The sequence below is a fragment of the Odocoileus virginianus genome, chromosome 7, assembly GCF_023699985.2.
Source record: "Odocoileus virginianus isolate 20LAN1187 ecotype Illinois chromosome 7, Ovbor_1.2, whole genome shotgun sequence".
NCBI lineage: Eukaryota > Metazoa > Chordata > Mammalia > Artiodactyla > Cervidae > Odocoileus > Odocoileus virginianus.
In genome coordinates, this window is record NC_069680.1 from 72,067,926 (window position 1) to 72,087,679 (window position 19,754).

At 36.9% G+C, this 19,754-nt stretch overlaps 1 pseudogene; it reads right to left on the bottom strand.

Annotated features, from left to right (window-relative positions):
• Positions 1-850: 850 nt before the first annotated feature.
• Positions 851-1,359, bottom strand: LOC110146942 (large ribosomal subunit protein uL23 pseudogene; annotated as a pseudogene).
• Positions 1,360-19,754: the final 18,395 nt, after the last annotated feature.

Here is a 19,754-nt window from a genome sequence, read left to right on the forward strand (position 1 = left end):
GCAAGATTTTTATATATTGAGGATATCAAAACTTACTCATAGTTTTAATGAAAAACATTCCAGTTTTTAAGTAACATTTATTTCTAATAAACATGGTTTCTAATTGTTTAGAAACATGGTTTAGAAAATATGCATGGTTTCTAATAAACAGAAGACACTTAACTTTTACTTTATTTTCTTACTATTCATGTATGTTATTTTTATGTTTTGAAGTTTATCCCTCTAATGGAACTTCCCTGGTGATCCAATGGTTAAGAATTCACCTTTCAATGCAGCGGATGCAGGTTTGAGTCCTAGTCAGGGGAGTTAAGATCTCACATGCCTCGAGGTCAAAAAACCAATACATAAAACCAAAGCAATATTGTAACAAATTCAATAAAGACTTGAAAATTGTCCCACATCAAAAAATCTGGAAAAAGTAAAAAAATGAAGTAAGGTTTATCCCGCTAAGATTTCTCTTATGTTTTTAAGTTTCTAGGTATCTTTTATAGTCAACTGTTTATAACTGATTCATATGTGTTTGAAATAAATCATATACTGTTTTTGAAAGAGGAAATGTGGTTATTTGCTTTATAGTTTATAGCTTCTATATTCCATCATTTTCATGATCAAGACTGATCATTTCTATGAGTACATACATGTCATATTATCTTTGTATTTGCTTTCTACTGTGGTATGATGTTGGATACATACAAAGTAAAACTGCTTATATTTTATTATGAATTGTAACTTTAATCAATACCACCCACATTTTCCCATCTAATAACCCCTTCAGATTTTTCTGTTAATTTGATTTTTAAAGCCTTATTCATATTTGCCTTTAATACTTTTCTTTTTTCATAGTGAAAACTTTTATATTTGGAGTTAGCCAGCTGGACTCAGTTTAGATGATCCCAATTTTGTTGGCAACATCCAAAGCATCATAGTCAGGAGCCAGTCGAACATATGCCTTCTTCTCTCCATCAGGCCTGATCAGAGTATTGACCTTAGCCACGTCAATGTCATAGAGCTTCTTCACAGCCTGTTTAATTTGGTGCTTGTTGGCCTTGACATCCACAATGAATACCAGTGTGTTGTTGTCTTCTATTTTCTTCATGGCTGACTCAGTGGTGGGGGGGAATTTGATGATGGGTAGTGGTCAAGTTTGTTTCTCCTAGGGGCGCTCTTCCGAGGATATTTGGGCTACCTCCTGAGCCACAGTGTTTTGGGCCGCCGGAAGGTGGGTGACGTCCAGATCTTCTTTTTCTTGTGGCTGTGGACACCTTTCAACACTGCTTTCTTGGCCTTCAAAGCCTTTGCTTTGGCTTCAGCTTTAGGAGGGGCAGGGGCTTTGTTCTTCGCCTTCCACGCCATCTTCATGATAAGTCTTTTTTTTTTTAATTGAAGGATGATTGCTTTACAGAATTTTGCTGTATTCTGTCAGACCTCAAAATGAATCAGCCATAGATATACATATATCCCCACCCTTTTAAACCTGCCTCCCACCTCCTGCCCCCTCCCACCCCTTAAGATTGATACAGAGCCTCTGTTTGAGTTTCCTGAGCCATACAGCAAATTCCTGTTGGCTATTTTACATATGCTAATATAAGTTTCCATGTTACTCTTTCCATACCTCTCACCCTCTCTTCCCCTCACCCCATGTCCATAATTCTATTCTCTGTTTCTCCACTGCTGCCCTGTAAATAAATTCTTCAGTACCACTTTTCTAGATTCCATATATACGTGTTAGAATACAATACTTATCTTTCTCTTTCTGAGTCACTTCATTCTGTACAATCAGTTCTAGGTTCATCTACCTCATCAGAACTGACTCAAATGTGTTCTTTTTTATGGCTGAGCAATATTCCATTGTGTATATGCACCACAACTTCTTTATCCATTCATTTGTCAGTGGTCATCTAGGTTGCTTCCATGTTCTAGCTATTGTAAACAGTGCTGCAATGAACAATGGGATACAAGTGTGTTTTTCAATTTTGTTTTCCTCAGGGTATATGCCTAGGAGTGGCATTGCTGGGTCATACGGTGGTTTTATTCCTAGTTTTTTTAAGGAATCTCCATTCCGTCCTCCATAGTGGCTGCATCAATTTACATTCCCACCAACAGTGCAAGAGTGTTCCTTTTTCTCCACAATCTCTCCAGGATTTATTGTTTGTAGACTTTTTGATGATGGCCATTCTGACCAGTGTGAGGTGATACCTCATTGTAGTTTTGAGTTCCATTTCTCTAATAATGAGCAATGTTGAGCATCTTTTCATGTGTTTGTTAGCCATCTGTATGCATTCTTTAGAGAAATGCCTGTTTAAGTATTTTTTCCACTTTTCGATTGGGTTGTTTGTTTTTCTGGCATTGAGTTGTACGAGCTGCTTGTATATTTTGGAAATTAATCCTTTAAGCCAGTTGTTTCATTTGCTATTATTTTCTCCCATTCTGGGGGTTGTCTTTTCACCTTGTTTATAGTTTCTTCACTTTGCAAAAGCTTTTAAGTTTAATCAGGTCCCACTTGTTTACTTTTGTCTTTATTTCCATGACTCTAGGAGGTGGGTCATAGAGGATCTCACTTTGATTTATGTCATTGAGTGTTCTGCCTATGTTTTCCTCTAAGAGTTTTATAGTTTCTGGTCTTACATTTAGGTCTTTAATCCATTTTGAGTTTATCTTTGTGTATGGTTCTAGGAAGTGTTCTAATTTAATTCTTTTACATGTAGCTGTTCAATTTTCCCAGAACCATTTATTGAAGAGGCTGTCTTCAATCATCTATTGAGATTGTCATATTTTTTTATCTTTCAATTTGTTAATATGGTATATCACATTGGTTGATTTGCGAATATTGATGAATCATTGCATTCCTGGAATAAACCCAACTTGATCAAGGTGTATGAGCTTTTTGATGTGTTGTTGAATTCTGTTTGCTAAAATTTTTTGAGGATTTTTGCATCTATGTTCATCAGTGATATTGGCCTGTAGTTTTCTTTTTCTGTGTTGTCTTTGCCTGGTTTTGGTATCAGAGTGATGGTGGCCTCATAGAATGAGTTTAGAAGTGTTCCTTCCTCTGCAATTTTTTAAAGAGTTTTAAAAGGACAGGCATTAGCTCTTTTCTAAATGTTTGATAGAATCCCCCTGTGAAGCCATCTGGGCCTGGGCTTTTGTTTTTGGGGGGAGATTTTTTATCATACCTTCAATTTCAGTGCTTGTAATTGAGTTGTTCATAATTTCTATTTCTTCCTGGTTCAGTCCTGGAAGATTGAACTTTTCTAAGAATCTGTCCATTTCTTCCAGGTTATCCACTTTATTGCCATATAGTTGTTCATAATAGTCTCTTATAATCATTTGTATTTCTGCATTGTCTGCTGTAACCTCTCCTTTTTCATTTCTAATTTTGTTGATTAGATTCTTCTTTCTTTTGTTCTCCATGAGTTTGGATAAAGGCTTGTCAGTTTTGTTTATCTTCTCAAAGAACCAGCTTTTACTACTGTTTCTTTCATTTCTTTTTCATTTATCTCTGCTTGGATCTTTATGATTTCTTTCCTTCTACTAATTTTGGGGGTTTTTTGTTCTTCTTTTTCCAGTTGTTTTAGGTGTAAAGTTAAGTTGTCTATTTGATGTTTTTCTTTTTTCTTGAGGTAGGATTGTATTGCTATAAACTTCCCTCTTAGGACTGCTTTTGCTGCATCCCATAGGTTTTGAGTTGTATTTTTATTGTCATTTGTTTCTAGAAATTTTTCCCTTTTGATTTCTTCAATAACCTGTTGGTTATTTAGAAACAAGTTGTTTAATCTCCATGTGTTTGTATTTCTTATAGTTTTTTTTCTTGTAATTGATATCTATTCTCATAGTGCTGTGGTCAGAGGAGATGCTTGATATTATTTCAATTTTCTTAAATTTACTGAAGCTTGATTTGTGACACAAGATGTGGTCTATCCTGGAAAATGTTCCATGTGCACTTGAGAATAGGTGTATTCTTCTGTATTTGAATGCCCTAAAGATATTGATGAGATCATCTCATCTAATGTGTCATTTAAGACTTGTGTTTCTTTATTAATTTCCTGTTTTGATGATCTGTCCATTGGTGTGAGTGGGTTGTTAAAGTCTCATACTATTATTGTGTTACTGTCAATTTCTCCTTCTATGTCTGCTAGTGTTTGTCTTATGTATTGAGGTGCTCCTATGTTGGGTGCATAGATATTTACAATTGTTGTGTCTTCCTCCTGGATTGATCCCTTGATCATTATGTAGTGTCCTTCCTTACCTCTTGTAACCTTTATTTTAAGGTCTATTTTGTTTGATATGAGGATTGCTACTCCAGCTTTCTTTTGCTTCCCATTGGCATGAAATATATTTTTCCATCCTTTCACTTTCAGTCCATATATGTCATTAGGTCTGAAGTGGGTTTCTTGTAGACAGCATATATATGGGTCTTGTTTCTGTATCCAGTCAGCCAGTCTGTGTCTTTTGGTTGGAGCATTTAATCCATTTACATTTAAAGTAATTATTGATATATATGTTCCTATTGCCATTTTCTAATTGTTTGGGGTTGATTTTGTAGCTCTTTTTTCTTCTCTTGTATTTCTTGACTATATAAGTCCCTTTAACACTTGTTGTAAAGCTGGTTTGGTGGTACTGAATTCTCTTAACTTTTGCTTGTCTGAAAAGCTTTTTATTTCTCCATCAGTTTTGAATGAGATCCTTACCAGGTACTGCAATCTTGGTTGTAGATTTTTCCCTTTCAGTACTTTAAATATATCCTGCCATTCTCTTCTGACCTGCAGTCTGCTGAAAGATCAGTTGTTGAGCATATGAGGTCTCTCTTGTACGTTACTTGTTGCTTCTCCCTTGCTGCTTTTAATATTCTTTCTTTGTGTTTCGTCTTTGCTAGTTTGATTAATATGGTGTCTGCTTGGGTTTATCCTGTATGGGACTCTTTGTGCCTTTTGGACTTGATTGACTATTTCCTTTTCCATGTTGGGGAAATTTTCAACTATAATCTCTTCAAAAATTTTCTCATTTTCTCAAACCCTTTCTTTTTCTCTTCTTCTGGGACCCCTATAATTCAAATGTTGGTGCATTTGACATTGTCCCAGAGGTCTCTGAGACTATCCTCAGTTCTTTTCATTCTTTTTACTTTATTCCGCTTTTCAGAAGTTATTTCCAACCTTTTATCTTCCAGCTCACTGATTTGTTCTTCTGCTTCAGATATTCTGCTATTGATTCCTTCTAGAGTATTTTTAATTTCAGTAATTGTGTTGTTTGTCTCTGTATGTTCATTCTTTAATTCTTCTAGGTCTTTGTTAATTGATTCTTGCAGTCTCTCCATTTTGTTTTCAAGGTTTTTAATCATCTTTATTATCATTATTCTGAATTCTTTTCCAGGTAGTTTGCCTATTTCCTCTTCATCTATTTGGACTTCTATGTTTCTAGTTTGTTCCTTCATTTGTGTAGTGTTTCTCTGCCTTTTTATCATTTTTTTTTAACTTATTGTGCTTGAGGTCTCCTTTTCCCAGGCTTCAAGGTTGAATTCTTTCCTCCTTTTGGTTTCTGTCCTCCTAAGGTTGGTCCAGGGGTATGTGTAAGCTTTGTCTAGGGTGAGATTTGTGCTGAGTTTTTGCTTGTTTGTTTTTGCTCTGATGGGCAAGGCTGAGTGAGGTGGTAATCCTGTCTGCTGATGATTGGGTTTGTAATTTTGTTTTGTTTGTTGTTTAGATGAGGTGTCCTGCACAGGGTGCTACTGGTGATTGGGTGATGCTGGGTCTTGTATTCAAGTGGTTTTCCTTTGTGTGAGTTCTCACTATTTGATACTCCCTAGGGTTGGTTCTCTGGTTGTCTAGGGTCTTATAGTCATTACTCCCACTTCAAAGGCTCAGAGGTCAATCTCTCTGCAAAGACCAGTCTAGGTCCAATCTACCAAGAGGAATTTCACCAGAAATGAAAGGGCCTTTACTTGAAATCCAAAAGCCAGTGCACAAGAACACAACAGAGATCTCTGACACAGTGGAAAACACTGCCCTGTCCCCAGCCTGAGCCACGAGCCCTTAGAAGGTGAAGAGAAACACTGAGAGCTTGGCGCCTTGGAAGAGCTTGGAAACTAAAGCTCTCTGAGCCTCTCCCCGCACAGCCCTATCCCTGCTGATAAGGATGAGAGCTTTCTTTAACATTTTAATATTATAGCATTCAAAATAACTACACTTGATCATGACTTTTGCCAGATTGTAGAATTTGAGTTTTTTGTAGGAGAGCAAATAAATCATATTTGTTATAACAGCTACTATGTCCATTCTTATTTTTGTTATCTTGTTTCATGCTAATTGCTAACTTTCTGTTATTTCTATTATGCTTCATCTTTTGTTTTATAGACTTCTGCTTTTATATTCCATAGTATTTGGAATGTAGAAGTCAAGTTCTTAATCATATGAATGTTGTAAATATATGGTTAAACTTGCATTTGATAGTGAAGAAATAACAACTTCCAAATTCTCATAAGCATAACAAGAAATTTTGTGCACATATCTTTCCTATTCATTCTGTCCCTTTATGTCCATAAGTTTATAGTTTTTTCCTAAGTGATATGTGAGATGAGTGAATGAAAGTTGATTAATTGTGTCCGACTCTTTATGATCCTATAGACTATATAGTCCATGGAATTCTCCAGGATACTGGAGTGGGAAGCCTTTCCCCTTCTCCAAGGGATCTTCCCAACTCAGGGATCGAACCCAGGTCTCCCACATTGCAGACAGATTCTTTACCAGCTGAGCCACAAGAGAAGCCCAAGAATACTGGCGTGGGTAGCCTATCCCTTCTCCAGCAAATCTTCCCAACCCAGGGAATGAATGGACTGATATTTGATCAGCAACTCCCATACAACAAATGACAGGTGTCTATTCTGATTATTCAGTTCCCTTGACTTACTGGCTGTAAACATGACTGGCTGAGGATCCAGATGATTACTATACACTAAACAGATTTAGAATAAAAATTAAGCAATATATAAGTTTTTATAAAAAACTAATTTGTAAAACTACAAATTTGTAGCCATGCTTTTCAAAAATTTTTCTTATACATAGATCATATATTCTATGTTGTTTTTCTTTCATGTTGTCTCTGAGGCCTCTCATGCAAAAATCAAAGACTGTAAAATTGGATTACCCCTTTAAAGTACTTGTTTGTTTTAGGATAGTTTAATAGTACTTGGCTACCTTATAAGATAAAGAATATCTTATTTTGCATTTTGACATGAAGAATGATTTGACTTAGCACAGAATTTTTTTTCTTTTTGTGTTTCAGATAAGAAATATTTGAGAAGACAAGTGTTTGTGAGAAAAATTAGCTTGATTATAGTTCACTTTATGAAACTGATTTATTTTGCCATTATATGTTTCTTCTTTCTCCTTAAAATGAAAGACCTTGACAGATCTGACTAGTAGTTGGCCTCCTTATTAATTTTATCTACTACTCAATAAGTTCATTTGAATTACAGATTCAGACCTTCTTTTAGTTCAAGGACAGCTTCTATGTTCCCTTTGCTAATTGTTACTCTTCATAGAAATCAAGTGTATTCTTATGGAACAACTAAAAATCTCAGTGTGGATCTCCAATACCTGCCTTCCATATCCATCAATCTCTTTGTCTCTTTTTCTTTTTCTCTTTACTTCAAGACAATTTTTTTTTTATTCCTGTTACTGAATTTATTTTGTACTGTATCAATTGAGCACTCTAAGGATCCCAAAGTCTATATTTCCACTGCTGCATTTTGTGTTTTCTTAAACTACTTTTTTTTAAACTAAGTTTCCTTTACATTTATGCCTCCATTTTAGCCTTTTACTGCATTATAATTTCCTATATCTCCATTATTAAACTTTTCAAAGACACAAAGAGATGTTTTCAATGATGTCTTCTTTGTTGAAAGAGCAAACTCATTACTTCTAGGGATTTTTTCTTTCCTCTCAATCTATAGAGTTATATTCTTATTTATTACATTGTAATATATTTTTACAGAGCCTAAGAGAATTTTTTAAACTTTATTGAAGCATTATTTACACAAATGAAATTCGCCCGTTTTAAACATGTAGTATGATGAATTTTGGTAATTGTCTACAAACAGGTATCTTCTACCACAATCAAGAATAACAATATTTGTACCATCTCAAGTGTTTTCTCTTGCTCTTTAGTAGGAAATCCCTTTTGGCATCCCCTGCCTCTAAAAAACCATGATCTGATTTCTGTATCTATAATTTTTTCTTTTCTATAATTTTATATAAACAGAATAATGTGGTATTTTTTTCTGTGTTTGATTCCTGATACTTAGTATAATGTTTGGGATAATTATCTATTTTCTTATTGTATTAATATTGTGTATCTTATTATTATTGAGCTCTATGGACATGAGTTTGAGCAAGCTCCATGAGTTGGTGATAGACAGGGAAGCCCAGCATGCTGCAGTCCATGGGGTTGCAAAGAGTTAGACATGACTGAGAGACTGAACTGAACTGATTCTGTAATTCTACATTTTCTTTACCCATTCAAATTGATAAATAGTTGGGTTTCCAGTTTTGCTATAATGAAAAATGTTACAAACATTCACACACAAGTCTTTGTGTGGATATACATTTCCATTTCTAACGAGTGAATATCTAAAGAGTGGGATTTCTGAGGCACAGGATAAGTATATTTTTAGCTTTATAGAATACTGATTACTGCACTACTTTCTGTAGTGGTTGTAGTTTTGCACCACCACCAGCAAAGTATGAGAGTTTCAATTGCTCCACATCATTGCTAACATTTGCTATGGTCAGCCTTTTTCATTTTTGCTATTATAGTGGGTTTATAGTAGCTTCTCATTGTGATTTTAAGTTGCATTTCCTCGATGACTAGTAATTGACCATCTTCTCATGTACTTAATAGTCATGGGTATATCTTCTTTTCTACAGTTGCTATTCTATATCTTTCCCTGCCTTTTTTTGCCTTTTGATCACTGAATGGAAGAGCTTTTTGGTTTGGGGCATTTTTTTTCTGTTCTGAATATAAGGTTAGAATATGTTTTGCAACTATTTTCTAAAAATTTATGGCTTGCCTTTTCACTTTCTTAACAGCGACTTTCAAAGAGGAAAAGTATTTATTTTTTATAAAGTCAGTTTTACCGTTTTCATGCCTCATGCATTACCCTATCTTGAGTCATAAGATTTTTTCTACTATTTTTCTCAGAAGTTTTGGAGTTTTTGCTTATATATTTAAGTCTGTGATTTATTTCAAGTTAATTTTTTATATGATGTAAGTTAAGAACCAAGATTTGGTTGTTTCACCATACAGATATCCAATCTTTCTAGGACTTTTGTTGAAAAGAGTTTCTTTTCTCTATTACATCATTTTGACACTTTAGTTATGTCAGTTGGCTATATACACTTATTTCTGTCTATTCAGTTCCATTGATCAATATGTCTATTTTTTACCCTATCACCATACTGGGAATACTGTACCTTGAGAGTAAATCTTTATATTAGGTAATGTTAAGTCCTCCAATCTATTTCTTGCTTTTCAAAAGTGCTTAACTGATTCTAGGTACTCAGTTCTCAAAACTTAAAATAAGTTTGACAATTTCTACAAAAGTTTCTAGGCCTTTGATGAAAATTGGATTGCATATACATATTCAGTTGGAGTTAACTACCATCTTAACCATATGATACTTTCAATCTATAAACACAACATGTACGTGATGAGTCGCTTTAGTCGTGTCTGACTCGTTGCGACCGCATGGACTATAGCTTACCAGGCTCCTGTGTCCATGAGATTCTCCAGGCAAGAATACTGGAGTGCATTGCCATGCCCTCCTCCAGGGGATCTTCCTGACTCAGAGATGGAACCAGGCTCCCCCGCACTGGCAGGTGGGTTCTTTACCACTAGTGCCACCTGGGAAGTTCTTTTTGTACACTTTACTTAAATTTATTTTGCAGTATTTTGATGTTTTCAGTGTACAAGTCCTGAACATCTTTTAGTTTATTTCCAAGCATATTATTTTGAGCATGACTATAAAGGGAGTTTTTGTTTCATTTTTGATCATTCACTTCCAGTATAGAGAAATACAATTGATCTTTCTCATATTTGAAAACAGCTGGACTACATGATGCCCTTTTACTTTTATCTAGTTTGGTTCATTTTTTTCTATTTCATATTCAGTGCTCCCATTTCATCTACTTCATGGTTTTCCAATTTCTCCATCTTTTCTTTTTTGTTGTTGTACTTTCTCAAGCTTTCACAAGCATGGTAGAAAAACTTTTCTATTCATATATATTTTATAGTATGTATAATATATATACTTTAGAAAATTTGTAAATTTTTGCCTAGCTAAAAAAATTACAGCATTTTGATTACATTTGTTTGACTTAGTATGAATAGAATGCTAGATTTCTAATTTATATTCACTCAAACTTTGATATAGTTCCATGTATTTTGGCATCTAGTATTACTGCTAAAGTCTAGAAAATTTATTATCCTACTGATTTTTTAAAACATGAATGAGGCTTGAAACTTCTAATCTAATTCTGAGAATATAAAGAAATATTATGTCTTTAAAAAAAAATTAACAAGTGGTCAGTTCCATTCAGTGACTCAATCATGTCCAATTCTTCCTGAACCCATGGACTGCAGCATGCGAGGCTTCCCTGCCCATCATCAACTCCCAGAGCTTACTCAAACTCATGTCCATCAAGTCAGTGATGGCATTCAACCATCTCATCCTCTGTCGCCTCCTTCTCCTCCTGCCTCCACTCTTTCCCAGCAGTAGGGTCTTTTCAAATGAGTCCGTTCTTTGCATCAGGTGACCAAAGTATTGGAGCTTCAGCTTCAGCATCAGTCCTTCCAATGAACACCCAGGACTGATCTCCTTTAGGATGGACTGGTTAGATCTCCTTGCAGTCTAAGGGACTCTCAAGAGTCTTCTCCAACACCAAAGTTCAAAAGCATTAGTTCTTCAGTGCTCAGCTTTCTTTATAGTCCAACTCTCACATCCATACATGACTAGTGGAAAAACCATAGCTTTGACTAGGTGGACCTTTGTTGGCAAAGTAATGTCTCTGCTTTTTATTATACTGTCTAGGTTGGTCACAGCTTTTCTTCTAAGGAGCAAGGACCTTTTAAATTCATGGCTGCAGTCACCATCTGCAGTGATTTTGGAACCAAAAAAAATAAAGTCTGTCGCTGTTTCCACTGTTTCCCCATGTATTTCCCATAAAGTGATGGGACCGGATGCCATGATCTTAGTTTTCTGAATGTTGAGTTTTAAGCCAACATTTTCACTCTCCTCTTTCACTTTCAAGAGGCTCTTTAGTTCTTCTTCACTTTCTGCCATAAGGGTGGTGTCATCTGCATATCTGAGGCTATTGATATTTCTCTTGGCAATCTTGATTCCAGCTTGTGCTTTATCCAGCCCAGCATTTCACATGATGTACTCTGCATATAAGTTAAATAAGCAGGGTGGCAATATACAGCCTTGAAGTACTCCTTTCCTGATTTGGAACCAGTCTATTGTTCCATGTCCAGTTCTAACTGTTGCTTCCTGACCTGCATACAGATTTATCAGGAGGCAGGTTAGGGTGGTCTGGTATTCCCATCTCTTGAAGAATTTTCCACAGTTTGTTGTGATCCACACAGTCAAAGGCTTTGGCATAGTCAGTAAAGCAGAAGTAGATGTTTTTCTGGAACTCTCTTGATTTTTCGATGATCCAATGGATATTGACAATTTGATCTCTGGGTCCTCTGCCTTTTCTAAATCCTGTTCGAACATCTGGAAGTTCACGATTCACATACTACTGAAGCCTGGCTTGGAGGATTTTGAGCATTACTTTGCTAGCATGTGAGATGAGTGCAATTGTGCATTTTGAGCATTCTTTGTGTAGTTTGAGCATTCTTTAGCATTGCCTTTCTTTGGGATTGGAATGAAAACTGACCTTTTCCAGTCCTTGGCCACTGCTGAGTTTTCCAAATTTGCTGGCATATTGAGTGCAGCACTTTCACAGCATCATCTTTTAGGATTTGAAATAGCTCAACTGGAATTCCGTCACCTCCACTAGCTTTGTTAGTAGTAAAGCTTCCTAAGGCCCACTTGACTTCACTTTCCAAGATGTCCTCCTCTAGGTGAGTGATCACACCATCATGGTTATCCAGGTCATGAAGATCTTTTCTGTATAACTCTTCTAGGTATGCCTGAGATGGTGCTCTCGCAGTGCACGTGGGAAATGCAGTGGTCAGGACCAGGGAGGTGATTAAGATGCATGGCCCACCTGGGACAGTGCACTCACCAAGCACCTGGTCACCTGGGCTGCTCGGAACTGGGAAGGGCACAAGGTGCACGCCCAACCGAGTCTGCTCTTGCAGAGTATCCGAGAACCTGAGTGGCTTAGACCTGGGCGGTGCATGAAACTCAAGGCCTGCTTTGGACAGCGCCCCTGTGGAGTACCCTCTAGCCTGAGCAGTGTAGACCTGGGAAGCACACAACGCCTTGAGCTGGGGCAAATCCAGTGTGGTCCATTCACTGTGAGCACTCCCCACACAAGCCAGCAATATTTGTTTGCAGTGTCCCTCCCTCCCTACAACACAACTGAACAAGAGAGCCTAAATAAGTGGCCACCTTCGCCCCCTTGTGTCAGGGTGAAAATTATACACCAAAGAGGAAAGCAAAAAGAGAAAGCCAAAATAAACAAAGGAGAGGGAACCGCTCTGGAAGTGACAGGTGCAACAGAATAAAACCCTGTAGTTAACATTGACTAAGCATTGGAGGGGGGCTATAGACCTTGAGAACAAGTGCAAGCTGGAACAAGGAGCTATCTGAACCTGAACTGACCCCACACTGCCCACAACAGCTCCAGAGAAATTCCTAGATGTATTTTTACTATTGTCACTTTTTAATTTTTTTAAGTTCTTATTACTCCTTTAATTTTCATTTTTATAACCTATTACCTTGCCAAAAAAAAGACCCTATGTTTAAATCAAATTTCATATATATATATTTTTATAATTTTTGTGACTGATTTTGTTTTGTGTGCTTAATTTTTTTTTTTTTTTGAGACCCTAACCTCTACTCTACATTTTTAATATTTGCTTTTTGGTATTTGTTTTCAATTTTGTACCTTTAAGAATCTAATCTTCAGGATCCATTTTCACTTAGGGGTGTGATTACTGGCTTGATTGCTAACAAGTGATACAGTATTAACTAAAGCACAGATTTTATTCAAATATCACAAAATTTTATGCTAGTGTCCGTTACTTGTTTTCATACCTTATACAAGACTCCACATTGCATTTAATTACACTGAGCAGCTTCAGCTGTCTGCAACAAATTCTGGTAAATTCTCTTTTAGCTTTTATTACAAAATATTTTCTAATTTTCCTTGTTATGGCTTCTTAGATCACCTGTCATTTAAAATGGACAATTTAATTTCCAAATACATGGGATTTTGCTCAAAACATCTTTAATATTAATATCTCATTTTGCTACCAATGTCTCATTTAAATGTCTGCTTCTCTGCAACCACCCTCTGCGATTTTTTCAGTCTAACTTTATTGAGGCTTTTGATGGATAAGTCAAAGATTGCTCTTGGTAAATGTCACATTACATTTGAAAATATGTGGGTTATTTTCAAATATCTTTTGATATTGATTTCTACAGTGATAAGATTTCTCCTGTGAGAAATGTAAGACTGACTTCTACTGTGATTTCCACAGTGATAAGAGAACAGACTCTGTATGATTCCAATACCTTTAGACAATGAAATTTTTGTACCTTGTTTTATTTCCCTGTATATGTTCTAATGTCTCCTAGTTTTACAGTCTATGGGAACTTGAAGAGAATTTGTATCCTACTGTTACATGAAAATTGTGTAAATCTAAATTATGTTGAATTGGTTCACAGAGCTTTTCAGGTCTCATATATCCTTCTACTTCTCTGTATATTCATTCTATTAATTTTTTAGAATTTGATATTGAAACTCCAACTAAAAATCTTAATTTATCTACTTAAAAAATAATTGAAATACATACTGGAACTATATGTAACCTTGTTCTGTATTTTCCAAGTCTCCTGTAAATGTGTTATCATACTTTCATATTTAAAAAATAAAAATTAAAAAAGAAATACAATTGACTTTTATATCTTCAATTTTGATAAATTCCTTATTCATATTAACTTATTTCTACATACCTTCATGTTTTCAATGTACGTAACCATACTGTCTGCAAAGAAAGAGTGTCACTTTTTCACTTTCAATCTTATTTATTTTTCTTGCTCTATTGTACTGCTTGGAAATTTCAGTATAATATTGAATATGAGTAGAGAGTAATTCCATTGTTGAGGTGTGTGTGTGCTAAGTCGCTTCAGTATTGTCCAACACTTTGTGACCCCATGGACCATAGCCCTCCGGTTTCCTCTGACCATGGGATTCTCCAGGCGAGAATATTGGAGTATGTTGCCATGTCCTCCTCCAAGGGATCTTCCTGACCCTCCTGCATTAGCAGGTGGGTTCTTTACCACTAGCACCACCTGGGAAGCCCATTGTTGAAGTAAGAGTTTAAAAATCCCCAACTATGATTTTTTAATTTTTGTGTTAATTATTTTGAAGCTCTGCTATTAGTTGCTTACAAGTTTATGATTGTTTTATTTTCCTGAAGAATTGACAAATATAAATTGTCAATTTTCCCCCTTTATCTCCAGCAATGGTACGTTTAAGTCTGAATCTACTGGTTTATTTTTTGTTTTCTACGTGTCTCCCCTGTTTTTTATTCTCATTTTGCTTTTATGTTCCTTTACTTCAGATTATTTATGTATTTTTGAGAAGATATATGGGCTGCTCTCACTAAGATAGTAAAGAAGTAAAGAAAGAAATTTGTGGGTGGGATGGAGAGCTTATAAATTTAGTTTTGAAAATGTAGGTGAAATTGTCAGGTAAGGAGCTGGATATACATACATGTCTGGAGTTCAAAGTAGAGGTCTAGCTTGGAAATAGAAATTTGGGAGTCATCAGTATATAGAAGAGATTTAAAGTAATGGACACAAATATATCATTTCATGAAGCTTTCAAAAACTTTTAAAACAGACATTCTCATTTTTCCCCCTATTTCCTACTTCAAACCATTTCAAACATATCCTAGAGAGAGATGTTGCTAGCTTACAGGTTCTCAGGGCCTTGGCTCTGACACCCAGCTTGGATGCACCTGCTGATGCTGACTGGTTGGCAGGTATATATCACCAGCCATCAGGAAGTCATAGAGATGACAGATTTGGCTCTGAGTACCTGAAGCAATTATATACACCCTAGTCCTGGCAGTGCCACCAGAATAAAGGCAGGGGGGCCACCAGGATTCCACCTTGATGGTGTCAATACATAACTGTGCATCACCTAATGAGCAGTCTGCCTGCCAATAACATTCCTGCTTGTCAAAAGTTTTATAACCTAAAGGAAAAAATAATACCAAAAGCTAAGAGATCCCATTGAAACAGGATTAAGAAATCACATGCCCCACAAATAACTAAATATTGATTATTAAGGATTAAATATCCCCCTAAATAATATAATAGGTATCTGGGGGGAAAGAGGGAGGCAGAGATGATTTAAGACTCGGAAAGATTGGAGTGGGTCTGTATTCAGGAGAAAAAGAAAAATAACTTTGGCATCACCTGTGTAGGCTTTACGGAATCAGAGAACTCAGGAATATTGAGGGATCAAAAGAGTAAGCCAAAAGCAAGCAGAACTAAAGTTGGAAACTCTCACCGAACTCTTCAGGTGGCCCTAGAACGGGTAGCTCAGAATCCAATATCCAGTGTTCAAAGAGTTGCATAGAACTTGGGCTTGCTTTAGCCTAGTCTCTATTAGCTCTGGTTTAAAACGGTATCAGGCAAGCAGCCTCTGAATAAGCCTTCCCCAATGTCCCATAAAAATGTCTGTGAAGAAGCTCAGGAAAACATGAAAACTCAAAAGGGGACAGGGAATAGTTTTTAAGAGTCAACCAATTGTGAGATGATGAGCGTAATATATACTAAATATAAACAGAGGACCAGACTAAAAGATATTCTGTGGCCCACCAGGGCTCTGCTTCCCCAGCGACAGGTACGATGATCTCTCTTCCTTTCAACACAGGCTGCCCGTGGGCAAACAACAGGAATAGACATTTCTCCGCAGACAATATGCAAAAGGCCAAAATGTATAGGAAAAGATGCTCAATATCACCAGTCATCAGAGAAATGCATATCAAAACCACAATAAGATTTCCCCTTACAAATGTTAGAATGGCCATTATATAAAAACAACAACAATAACAAAAAATAATAAGGTGTCGGTGAGGATGTGGAGTAATTGGAATCCTTGTTCCCTGGGGATGGGAATGTAACGTGGCATAGCAGCTGTGGAAAACAATAATGACTCCTGCAAAAATTTAAAACAGAATTCATGTGATCCAACAATGTCACTTCTGTGTTAATATCCAAAAGAACTGAAATTGGGATCTTGAAGACTTATCTGCACTCACATGTCCATTGCAGCATTATTCACACTAAGCAAGATATGGAAGCAACCTAAATATTCATTGATTGAGGAATGTATAAAGAAAATGTAACAGATACCTACAGTGGAATATTATCCAGCCTTTAAAGAGAAAAAAGCCTGTCCTATGGAGCAACATGGATGGACCTAGAGGACACTATACTAAAGTTAGTCACAGGAGGACAAATACAAACCACATGGTTCCACTTACATAAGATATCTAAGCATCAAATTCATAAAGGCAAAGAATAAGATGGTGGTTGCCAGGGCTGAGGGAAGGGGGAGATGAGGAGCTGCTGTTCAAAGGGTATGAAGTTTCAGTTATGCAAGGTGAATAAGTTCAAGAGGTCCACTGTACAACATTGTTGTGGTTAACAGCAATGTATTATACACTTAAAATGTAAGAGGACAGATCTCGTGTTAAATGTCCTTGTGTCAAAGTGTGAAAGTGTTAGTCACTCAGTCATGTCTGACTCTTTGAGACCCCTGTGGACTGTAGCTCACCAGGCTCCTCTATCCATGGAATTCTCCAGGCAAGAATACTGGAGTGGGTAGCCATTCCCTTCTCCAGAGGATATTCCCAACCCAGGGATCAAACCCAGGGCTCCCTTATTGCAGGCAGATTCTTTACCATCTGACCCTTACCACAGTAAAATAAATAAATAAATAAATGTAATTAAAATTAACAATAAAAAGAATGAAAGTGCAATATTAACTGGAAAACAAGTTGGCTTTCTTTTTTATCTTTTTATCTGATGTTGTTTAATTTATTATCTTTGTAATATTTATTTATATTTATTTATTTGGCTGCAGCAGGTCTTAGCTGAAGCCTCAGGGATCTAGTCCTGACCAGGGATTGAACCCAGGCCCCCTGCATGGAGTCAGCCATTGGACCATCAGGGAAGTCCCAGGGTAGTTTTCTGACTGCAAGGATTCTGCTTTGAAACAGCCTGAATGCTAGTCCTCTCCGGCCCTCTCCTTCATCTCCTTCAACTGTCAAGAATGAAGAAAATACATGCATGAATGTGCAGTTCAGACATAAAGAGAGAATTGTAACAGCATGCAAGAAAAGCATATAAGTCTGCCTTCTCTGGTGTCCCAATTCTGCCACCTTTCCTTTCTCCACTGCTTATTTTTACCTTTACCATAGTGCCTGTCACACTCTATTGTATTAACTGCCCATGGTCTGCTTCCCCACCAGGCAGTATGTATCTGGAGGGCAGGGACTGTTTGACATTGATTATCTGTGCTAGCATAGAGCCTTGTATGTATTAATTTGTATGTATTAATTTCAACTACTTTGGCCTATAAAAGAAAATGTACCTATTTCCGATAATTCAACCTGATATGACGAATTTATATAATATATACATAAAAAAGAAGAGATCCCATGGTGGCTCTGAAGGTAAAGAAACTGCCTGCAATGCAGAAGACCCAACTCTGTGTGTGTGTGTGTGTGTGTGTGTGTGTGTGTGTGTGTGTGTGTGTTAGTCACTCAATCATGTCTGATTCTTTGCAATCCTATAAACTGTAGCCCACCAGGCTCCTCTGTCCATGGGATTCTTCAGGCAAGAATACTGGAGTGGGTAGCCATTCCCTCTTCCAGTATGTGTATTCATATATATGTATATATATATAATATTCATAATAATGAATGAATTAGGAAGAACCTGCTTCTCCACAGAGTAATCAAAATCGGACTCATCACTCCAACTCTAAGGACCAAAAGACAGGGTGACAGTATATTTAGAGTTTTAGGGGAAAGTATTGAAAGCCTAAAATGTATATCCAGATTGACTTTCAAAAGTGAATGCCACAGAAAAATTGTCTCAGACAGTTAAGGTCTCAGAGGTCATATCACATATATAACTTTCATGAAAAAAAAAAGCAACAGTTTGAAGACATACTCCAAATGGCCAATATATTCCAAATGGCACTGGAATATTAACATGAAATATAATTCCTGGCAGAATTCTCCCCCAAGGAATATAAAAATCCACAATGGTAATTAATCAGAAAAGTCTTACCAAGAATTACTACTATACCTATTATGCCTCTGAAAACCATGTTAAGCTTTGAACTGTCCTGCTGAATGACCTACAAGAGGGCAGAGAACCACAGCTGCCTCTCACAGTAGCATCTGAGTAAAGCTGAAACTATCAGGTTTGGAGTATTTGCCCACCTCTGGAACAGGTAGACCTGCAGAGCCCACCACCTATAGGTGAACCTAGATATTAAGAAAGGGAATAGCCCCCTTGCTCCCTCACCTTTGATTCAGGCAAGAAGTTGGTCAAAAAAGAAAAAATTGGTGGGGGGTAGTTTCCAAGATACAGTAAGGGAGTGGGCACCCCAAAAGTCAGGCAGAGCTCAGGACTTCAGGTTGCATGATTTGCTGTTCAGTCATGTCCAACTCTTGGTGACCCTATGGACTGCAGCAGGCCAGGCTTCCCTGTCCTTCACTATCTCCCAGAGCTTGCTCAAACTCATGTCCATTAAGTTGATGATGCCATCCAGCCATCTCATCCTCTGTTGCCCCCTTCTCCTCCAGCCCTCAATCTTCCCCAGGGTCAGGGTCTTTTCTAATGAGTCGACTCCTCGCATCAGGTGGCCAAAGTACTAGAGCTTCAGTTTCAGCATTAGTCCTTCCAATGAGTATTCAGGGTTGATTTCCTTTAGGACTGACTGATTTGATCTCCCTGCTGTCCGAGGGACTCTCAAGAGTCTTCTCCAGCTTCTCCAGTCTTCTTCACAGTTTAAAACCATCAATTCTTCAGTGCTCAGTCTTCTTTGTGATCCACTCTAACATCCGTAACATGGCTACTGGAAAAACCATACCTTTGACTATATGGACCTTTATTGGCAAAGTGATATCTCTGCTTTTTAATATGTTGTCTAGGTTTGTCATAGTTTTTCTTCCAAGGAGCAAGCATCTTTTAATTTTAAGGTTGCAGTCACCATTCACAGTGATTTTGGAGCCCAAGAAAATAAAGTCTGTCACTGTTTCCATATTTTTCCCATCTATTTGCCATGAAGTGATGAAAGCAGAGACATTACTTTGCCAACAAAGGTCCATCTAGTCAAAGCTATGGTTTTTTCAGTAGTCATGTATGGATCTGAGAGTTGGACTATACAGAAAGCTGAGCACCAAAGAATTGATGCTTTTGAACTGTGGTGTTGGAGAAGACTCTTGAGAGTCCTTTGGACAGCAAGGAGATCCAACCAGTTCATCCTAAAGGAGAT